Below are 9,303 nucleotides of genomic sequence, written 5' to 3' on the forward strand. Positions count from 1 at the left end.
GACAAATGTGAGGAGAGTAGTAGTCATCATCGGACATATCGTTGAAGAGCCTTGATGTAGGGGATGACTTATGAATAGAAATAGTTGTAACCTTCTCATCCTCTTCACTTGTGCCTTCTTTTGTTGAGTCTCATTCATGCCCAATGTGAGCCTCTCCCATGTACTTCTTGTTCTTTCTATGGTCGGCCTTCTCCTCTTTCCTATCCTTCTTGCATTTGTTGTCCTTGATTTCATATGGACACTTGGCAATGAAGTGATCGGTGCTTCCACATTTGTAGCATGTCCTCTTTTTCTTGTTTGGGAAGCTTCTCTTCACTACCTTGTAGCCTTGCTTCTTTAGCCCCTTGTGATACCTCTTCATAAAGAGAGCAACATCATCAACTTTCTCATATTGATCATCATCTTTTTCACTTTCACTTGAAAATGATGTGGTTTCAACTCTTTCTTGAACTTGCTTGATTGCTTTGGGCTTGCTAGTTGAAGCTTGTTGGTTGATCTTGGACTTACTTGTAGAGCCTTGCTTGCTTGATTTGTTGGCCTTATGAGCTACATTTTTTTATCTTGATGCCCTCTAACTTTGCTTTTAATTCACCAAGTTTCTTCCTCTCATTTGCTTCTTCTCTTTGCATGTCAAAGGTCAAGATCCTCCCAAGTACATCATTTGGTGTGAAGTACTCAAACTTCTTCTTGTCTCTAATTAGAGTTACTATGGTCTCATTTCTTGATGAATAAGCTTCCAACATAATCTTGACAACTTTATGATCATCTAGCTCATCATAACCATAGCCTCTAATCTTGCCCACCATGGTCATCAACCTATCAAACATGTCTTGTGGCCCTTCTCTATCCAAGATAATAAATCGGTTGAGCTTGGACATAAAAAAATCAATTCTTGCCTTTCTTACTTTGTCAACTCCTTCATGCGTAAGATGCAAAGTATCCCAAATTTGCTTGGCAACGTCCAATCACTCTATTATACTCATCACCATTCAAGGCACTAAGTAGCACACTAGTAGCTTGACCATTGAGGTGGATTATTCTCATTTCTTCCATGGTTGGATTCTTGGGATCAACCGGTGGCTTAAATCTATTGCAAACAACCTCCCAATGCTGGGATGAAAACCTATAAGATAGGCTCTCATCAAGTGCTTCCACTTGGCAAAGTTAGTCCCATCAAAATGAGGTAACTTGCCCACGGGCACATTGATGAAAGACTTGCGATCATGATTAGTCATAAACATAGAAGAATAGTTAAAGGATACGATGGCATATTTGTTGTCATCATTCTTCTTGCCCTTTCCTTTCTTGTCCTTCTTGCTATGCACTTGGTAGGACTCATCATCATCACCATCTTCGGAGCTGCTAGATAGCTCACTTGAAGATGCATTGGAGGCTTTTGTTTCTTGTTCCTTCTTCTTTCTTGCTTCTCTTCTTTTTCTTCTAGCTTCTCTCTTGAGTCTTCTTTCTTCTTTTCTTGCTTTCTTCTCTTCTAACCGCTGCTGCTCCTTTGTCTTCTTCTCTCTTGCTTCTCTTTTCTAGCTATCCTTCTTCTTCTTCTTTCTTCTTCATTTTGAGCCTTTTTGGTATCGGTTGCCTCTAGCTGCGGGACCGTGGAGTTGCTCACTGTAGAGGAACTAAGCTCACTGATGTCCATGTCATGGAGCCCAACATCCTCTGGATCAATGTTGATGGGCTTCACAACATCGGATCCTCCCCTGGGCTCTGTACCTCACGTGGTGAAGCGCACACGAGGTAACCTAACTCCGATACCACTTGTAGGATCTCTAGGACACCTAAAGGGGGGTGAATAATCCTACAAAAATTCAACTCAAACCAAAGTCAAATTCACCCGTGGCACTACTGCTCCAAACAGTGGCACTGCCGCACCTGCAGGAGAGATTAGTTTATAGTTCAAAAACTACCCAATGAAATTTAGATCGGGTAAATTTCTTAGCTTCCTACAGGGTAGTAGATCACAAATCGACAGCTGAAAGTAGTGGGAACACCACTCACAAGTAGATTGGCCTCAAACTCTAGAAATCACCTCAACCATAATATGTCATGCAAGTAATGTAAATCAAGCACAAGTGAGACAATGATTTATCCCATGGTTTGGCTCGCCACCAAGGCTTGCCTACCTCCACATTGTTGAGGTTAGCCACTAAGGCTTAGAGCTTTCCTTAGGGTTGGGCGAGCCAGATCCCGTGACCCTAGGGTCGAGCGAGGTGGATCTCGTGACCAAGGGGTCAGGCGAGTGTAAGGTCGAGATGGCGACTAGAGGGGGGTGAAAAGTTGTTACTAAAATTAATCATGTCAGCTTACCGAAACAAATGTGGAATTAAAACTATCGGTCTAGCCAAGACTACACCCCTCTATCTATATTTTCTAGCACCTTGCAAATATCCTAATTAAGCAATTAAGGTGTCGGGCTAGCTAGAGCTCACCTAATTAATTCTAGGAGCAAGGTCACACAAACCTATGCCACTAGTACTTCAAGCAATGAGGGAGCTCCTACACATGCTAGTAACCAAAAGCACAAAGCCAACTAAGCTCTCTAGCAATGCTCAATAACAAGGCAACCAATGCCAAATTAAAGAGCTCAAATACTTAGCTACACAAACTAAGCAATGTGACTAACAAGGTTACACAAACCAAATTAGCCACGCAAAGGAGCTACTTCTATGCTACACAAGCAAGAAGGTAACTAGTGAGCTACACAAGCTAACTAATTACAAGAGCAACTACACAAGTACAATGTATATAAAAGTAATCACAAGCTTGTAAGGGGATTGCAAACCAACAGGAAGAACAAGGTTGACACGATGATTTTCTCCCGAGGTTCATGTGCTTGCCAACACACTACGTCCTTGTTGTGTCGACCGCTCACTTGGTGGTTCGGTGGCTAATTGGCATCACCCGCCAAGCCTACATGTCAGGCACCACAAGAACCTACCCCAAAAGTGAGGGTAGCTCAATGACATGCTCAACTAGAGTTGCTCTTCGCGGCTCCCGCGGGGCGAGCACAATGCCCCTCACAAAGCTCTTCTCTGGAGCACCGCACAAGCTTCTTGCGAGCTTCGATGGAGACCACCACCAAGCCATCTAGGAGGTGGCAACCTCCAAGAGTAACAAGTACCACTGGCTTGCAACTTGATCACCTAGTGCCACTCGATGCAACCTCACGATGCAATTGCACTAGAATCACTCTCTCACACAATCGAATGATCACTATGATTACTATCAAGCATATGTGAGATGGAGGGCTCCCAAGCACTCACAAGCATGGACACAAAGTCCCCCAAGGTGCTCGGCACCAGCCATGGCCGAGACCACCTTCTATTTATAGCCCCATGGGCTAAACTAGCCGTTACCCCTTCACTGGGCAAATTTCGGGACGACCAGACACTCCGATCAGATCGACTAGACGTAGGACCTCAGCGTCCGGTAGCCCAATGCTTGCCATGTGTTATCGGCTTCAAACGCTATTCACCCAATCTCAACGGTCAAGTGATGATTAGACGCAACTGCTCAAGTGATCGGACGCACCAACACCAGCGTCCGGTCGTTTCCAATAAGCATCCAGTCATGACTGGATGTGTCCAGTCGGTCATGATTGGACACAGCATTAGCATCTAGTCCTTCTCCAACTTCTCTATGTCGCCTACGTCATTATATGTTAGCCTAACCAGACGTAGCCCCTGAGCGTCCGGTCACTCTTCATGCCAGCGTCCGGTCACAAGACCGAGACCGTGCGTTCGCTGCTGCCACTGACCAGACGTAGGATCCAGCATCAGGTCACTACATGACTAGCATCCAGTGCACACTGTGAGACCCTATCTTTTCTGTATAGGGTGCCGGTGGCACTGTCGGACTGTCCGCACTCTACGGGCGAACACTCCGCCAATGGAGTTTCGAACCCTTGCCTTCGTTCCTTCACCGAGTTGATCCACATCAACTCCATCTTCTTCTCCTTTGCAAATGTGCCAACACCACCAAGTGTACACCACCATGTGTATGTGTGTTAGAATTTTCACAATCATTTTCCAAAGGATTAGCCACTCAACTTGCCACGCCACTCAATCCTAGCAATGATGCAAAGTTAGATCACTCAAGTGGCACTAGATGACCAATATGCAAATAAGTTTGCCCCTCTTGATAGTACAGCCATCTATCCTAAATTCGGTCATCAACTTCTCTACACACCTATGACTGGTGAAATGAAATGCCCTAGGTTATACCTTTGCCTTGTGAATTCCATTCCATCTCCTCCAATGTCGATGCAACAATGCACCAACATGATCAACATTGATATGACCCACTTCATATCATCACATGATCATATTGGTTCATCAATCTTGACTTCACTTGCTTTTCACCATTGCCTTCGTCCATCGGCGCCAAGTCTTGCTCAAGCTTCACCGCCATGCGGTCCATCGCTCCAAAGCCTCTGACTTGCCCTTCATGCTTACAACCGATCCATCAAGCCAAGTCTTGTCATGATCTTCCCCACCTTGATCACTTGACTTAATGTCATGTCTCATGTGCAATAAGCTCCTTCATCATCACATGTGTGAGCTTTGCAACATCTCCAAGCCATTTCGCCTTCATGGCATATGTTGCTCACACATATGTTCCTGTAGACTAATCACCTGTGTATCTCACATAAACACAATTAGTCCACCTAGGTTGTCACTCAATTACCAAAACCACACAAGGACCTTTCAGCGAGCTGGATCCCACACCAAAGGGGTCGGGCGAGTCAGATCCTATGACCTTAGGGTCGGACGAGGTGGATCCCACGACCAATGGGTCGGGCGAGCCTCTCTTAAAGTACGGCAAGGGTAATGGTAAAGCATAGACTATCCTGGCTGTGAATCTGAGGATGCTTGTGGTTGTTTGAGCACTTGGTAGCACATATTAGCTTAAGCATTATGTTCCCCTTTATAGTACGGCTTTTCCTATACTCAAATTCAAGATATAAAAGAATCTTAAACCTCTTTTGAGTTTGAAGCCATCTACATTTATAATTGGGGGCTCCTCTATTTCGTGTAGCATTCTCAAATATAAATTTCCTGCTTGTCATCTCGATAAATCTCATTAGTTCTCTAATTGCATGGTCATTATCACTAAAACCCACAATTAGGGCTTGATTGCACTTTTAGAGGGGAAATCTTTCGCTAAGAAGGTTATCGAGTGCCACTAGGTGAAGTTGGAATTGCATATGCATTTAGGGACCTAGTGTGCTCACAATTGACCCTTGAAAATGCTTTTAAAAAATGCAAACACATGAGCACATGAGTTGTACACTTTGTGGTTAGCAACTTGTAAGCAAGGGTGAAGAGGTTGAGGAGTTAGAAAAAGAAAAGGAGAAGAGTCAGGGGCGTCAGACCATGCTCAGGAGGCATCAGACCCTGCCTAGCTCAGTCTGACGGCCAACCTAAGAGCAAGGCACATGAGAGCAGTAGTGTCGGACTGACCACGCACACTGTTCATTCACCTAGGAGAGAGCATGGCTGGCGTGTGTGCGACACGTGGCACCATCGGACCACAACCTGAGTTCGATGGTGGGCTTCGGACCAGGGACCGATGGTTTTGATGCCCTCGGGACCTTACCAGACTACGTCGAACTCGCCCTATGCATGGTCAGATGGTGGGTCCGTTGCTCAGTCCGACAACGGCGTTCACAGCGTGGCAAGGCGACCGTTGGCACGTAACGGTCATATCTTTTGAATGAGGATGCATGGCAGAGTGGGAGTGGCCATGGCAGGGCATCGGACCCTATGTCGGACGGTACGATGCCCCCGTAGGAATGGTCTGATGTCCCTCCACAAGGCATAACGACTAGTGGAGCCTTGATGGCTCTATAAATAGACTTGGCTCGGATTTGGCTCACTCTCTTGCACATTTTTCATCAATGATACATCCTTGTGAGCCCAAGCAAACACCTCTTAGTCATCTCCATCATTGATTCTTCATTATAGTGATATTGGGAGTGATTCCAAGTGCATTTGCTTGAGTGATTGCATCTAGTGGCACTTGGGGATCGTTGTGGCTGTGAATTTCTTGTTATTCTTGGTGTTTGCCAACACCTAGATGGCTTGGAGCAGTGGAGGAGCATTGACACGAGTTGGTAATTATTCGTGGCCATCTCCTGATGATTTGTGAGGGGTCTTATACCTTCCCTGGTGGAGCATCAAAAGGTAACTCTAGTGGATTACTCGTGTCATTGAGTTATCCTACTTGTGGGTAGGTTCTTACGGCGCCAAGTGTTGGTTAGATGTGAGATACCTATTAGCCACCAAACCACCAAGTGTTGGTCAACACAACAAGGACTAGCATGCCAGCAAGCACGTGAACCCCAGGAGGAAAATTGATTCTCTTGTGCGTTGGACTTCTCCCGGTGATTGAATTGGTATTCTTTGATTGGTTCATCTCCCTTGCCACGTTGGTATAATCTTCCAACACTCTCTCTTGTATTTACTTTGTTTACATTCTTGTCTAGTCAAGCTCTTTAGTGTAGTTAGTCTTTGGAAGCTTGTTAGTGGTTAGTGAGGCTCTTTAGTTAGTCTTTGAGAGATCACTAGCTTAGAGAGTAGTGACTTAGCCTTTGTGTAATCCAAAAGATCATAGCAACTAGAATTGTTGGTATAGGTGGCTTGCAACCCTTATAGAGCTAGAGCAAAATTATATTTTGCCATTTAGGTTACTAACCAATTACTCTAGGGAATTTGTAGAGTATTTTTATAGGTTATTCATCCCCCTCTAACTATTTAAGACCTTTCACTATGGTTGTAGACCTGACAAGGATCTCCTCACCCATTGGACTGGTGAACTCGCCATTGTGACCATTGTTCCACATCTTGATAAAAGGGGATCAAGACCAGATGTTATCGGCCTTTTGGGCCAGATGCAACGGTAATGATAAACACAAGAAGGATAGATTGGAACTAATAAATTGGCTAGGTCAGAAAGATTGGCTATAGGAAATAGCCGAACCAATCGTTCTCCAGCGGAGTCGCCAAAAAGTGTATTGATGCTAAATTAGGTCACACACTCGATAAGAAGTTAGATCGCTCGATGTAGGGCCTAGCCGATTTAGGGACTGGCCGATGCCTAGGGAGTGTCCACACCTGGACCTTGTGCCTCCAGCGATGAGCGCGATATACAAGACACATCGCCGGAGGAGTCTCATCGGGAGCACAATACGCAAGACATGCTGGTGAGGTCTCTTGAGACCCAAAACCCCACACGCCTAGGAGGGACCCCTTTGGGGTGTGCAGTGGCTATGGGCTGCTCTAGCCGGCCTGGCCGCTCTAGAGCTTCATCGTCATTGATCCACAGTCCATGCAGCACCGACAAAGAATGAGGAGAAGTAGAGAGGAAGATAGGGTAAAAGAGAGGTAGTAAATTGGTTTTTTGGTACGATTGTGTGTGTTGGGCACCTCAATCGTCCGTGGACCTAATATTTATAAGGTGGGGGTGGTCTTATCCCTCAAGGAATCAAAACTCCTTCCAAATCGTGTGAAAACACATTTAGATCTGTTCTGGACCTAACAAAGTTGGCTAAGCCGACTTCCACGGGCCTAGAGTGCTGCTTTTGGGCTGAAAACAGGGAGAGTCAGCTTAGCCGATTGGCACAGGAAAATTCTGGGTGAAAGTCTTTCAAAATTCATAATTAATTCATCCAGACTTCAAATCGGGCGAACCATATATGTTTTTCGATTAGCTCAACGAGAGGAACTCAATGGTGATGTCCGTTATGGCATTTGAGGAAGTTAGTCAAATCAGCTTAGCTGACTTAGGGAGTCAGCTAAGCCAACTCTAGCTGGATCAAGCCCCAAAAAAGTCATTTCCTTCGCCGGGCTCTAAATACGATGATCCAAGTATCCTTTCTGGTAATCTTGACGATAGAAATATGATGTAGGAGTCCATTATACACTTTATACACTTTTGGGTGTCAACAGTCTTGAAGGAATAATATACTACTATTTTAGTCAATTGGATAGCTAAGTGAAAATGAGCATCTATGTTAAATGCGTGCTATCTCTTTTTGTATTAAGCGTCATGGCCCCGCTCCCTGGTCTAAAACTTGGCTAAAACTGGTTGAAAACACTGTTCTGGCTGAAAAAAGAAGCTGAACAAACCGAATATGGGGTAAGCCAAACATGGCCATGAACTGCTTTAATGCTATGTGGACATATGTTTCTAAATTCTTGGCAAAAGCTTTAATGCTATGTAGAGATTGTTTCTAATTTCTTGGCAAAAGGAGTTAGAGGTATGATGGTAGTGGTAGGGTGTGCCACGAAGCGCGCTTTCATTCCTAGTATAATTGTTTGTTTAACGATTCAATTTTCATATGGAATAAGCCTGTGCACTATTGCCGATTGTGATGTGAAAAAGGGTTTTGCTAAGTGGGTCCACGTGCCTTTGTGAAGGAAACAAGCTGGGAGGACATGCGAATTGACTAGAGAATGGAGGATCAAGCAGGACGAGTAGAAAATAACCTCTTATATTCTTTTAGGCACAGAGAAGAGACATAGAGAAGAGATAGATACGAAGGCATGTTTGGCGGTGCTCCTAGAGTTGATTCTCCAGTGAATCTAGCAAGAACTCTATCAAACAGTTTTTCAGAGAGAAATGATTCTCTGCTGATTCCATGAAGTGATTATCTAAAATGAACTTAAAGTCTGAGAGCTGAAAAAAGTAGATTCTCCTGATTTTCTAAAGTGGTTCTCCATCATGATTTTAAGAGTTTATGTTAAAAAAACAAAGAGAATTATTTTCAGCCACAAAATCACTTCTCTTAGAAAATTAGCTTTCATAGAGAATCAGAATTAAATAGAGCTCTACCAAATAGGCCCGAAAACTGTCTGGATTCATATTTGAAACCCCTATGACCATTATCTCAAATTTTGAAAAAGTCCTTTTGGAAAACGGTAATGCTTGAGTCAGCGCATTCGTTCGGTTGAACACTGGCTTCCTAGGCCTATGGACCAGCCTGGCCTTCTTCCCCTCACTGTCCATCTAAAAATAATGAACATAGTTTTCTTCCTCCTCGCCCAATTGCTCTCTGCACCGTGATGCCCGCACCGTCCATCGAACCCTGCTCCTCTCCATGCCGCTCCCTGACATCGCACTCTTCACCTCCCCATGGCCTCCTCCATCCTCTATATCCACTACATCCGAGCGTTGGTCCGCTTTTCTCCCTCTCCACCGCGCTCACCGAGCGCTGCGCGGGCATGCAGGTGTTGGTCACCGCATGTGGCCAAGCGGATAGGAGGGGCTATCGCTGGTCGGGCCTAG

The sequence above is a fragment of the Miscanthus floridulus genome, chromosome 7 (genome assembly GCF_019320115.1).
Source record: "Miscanthus floridulus cultivar M001 chromosome 7, ASM1932011v1, whole genome shotgun sequence".
In the NCBI taxonomy this organism is placed as follows: Eukaryota; Viridiplantae; Streptophyta; class Magnoliopsida; order Poales; family Poaceae; genus Miscanthus; species Miscanthus floridulus.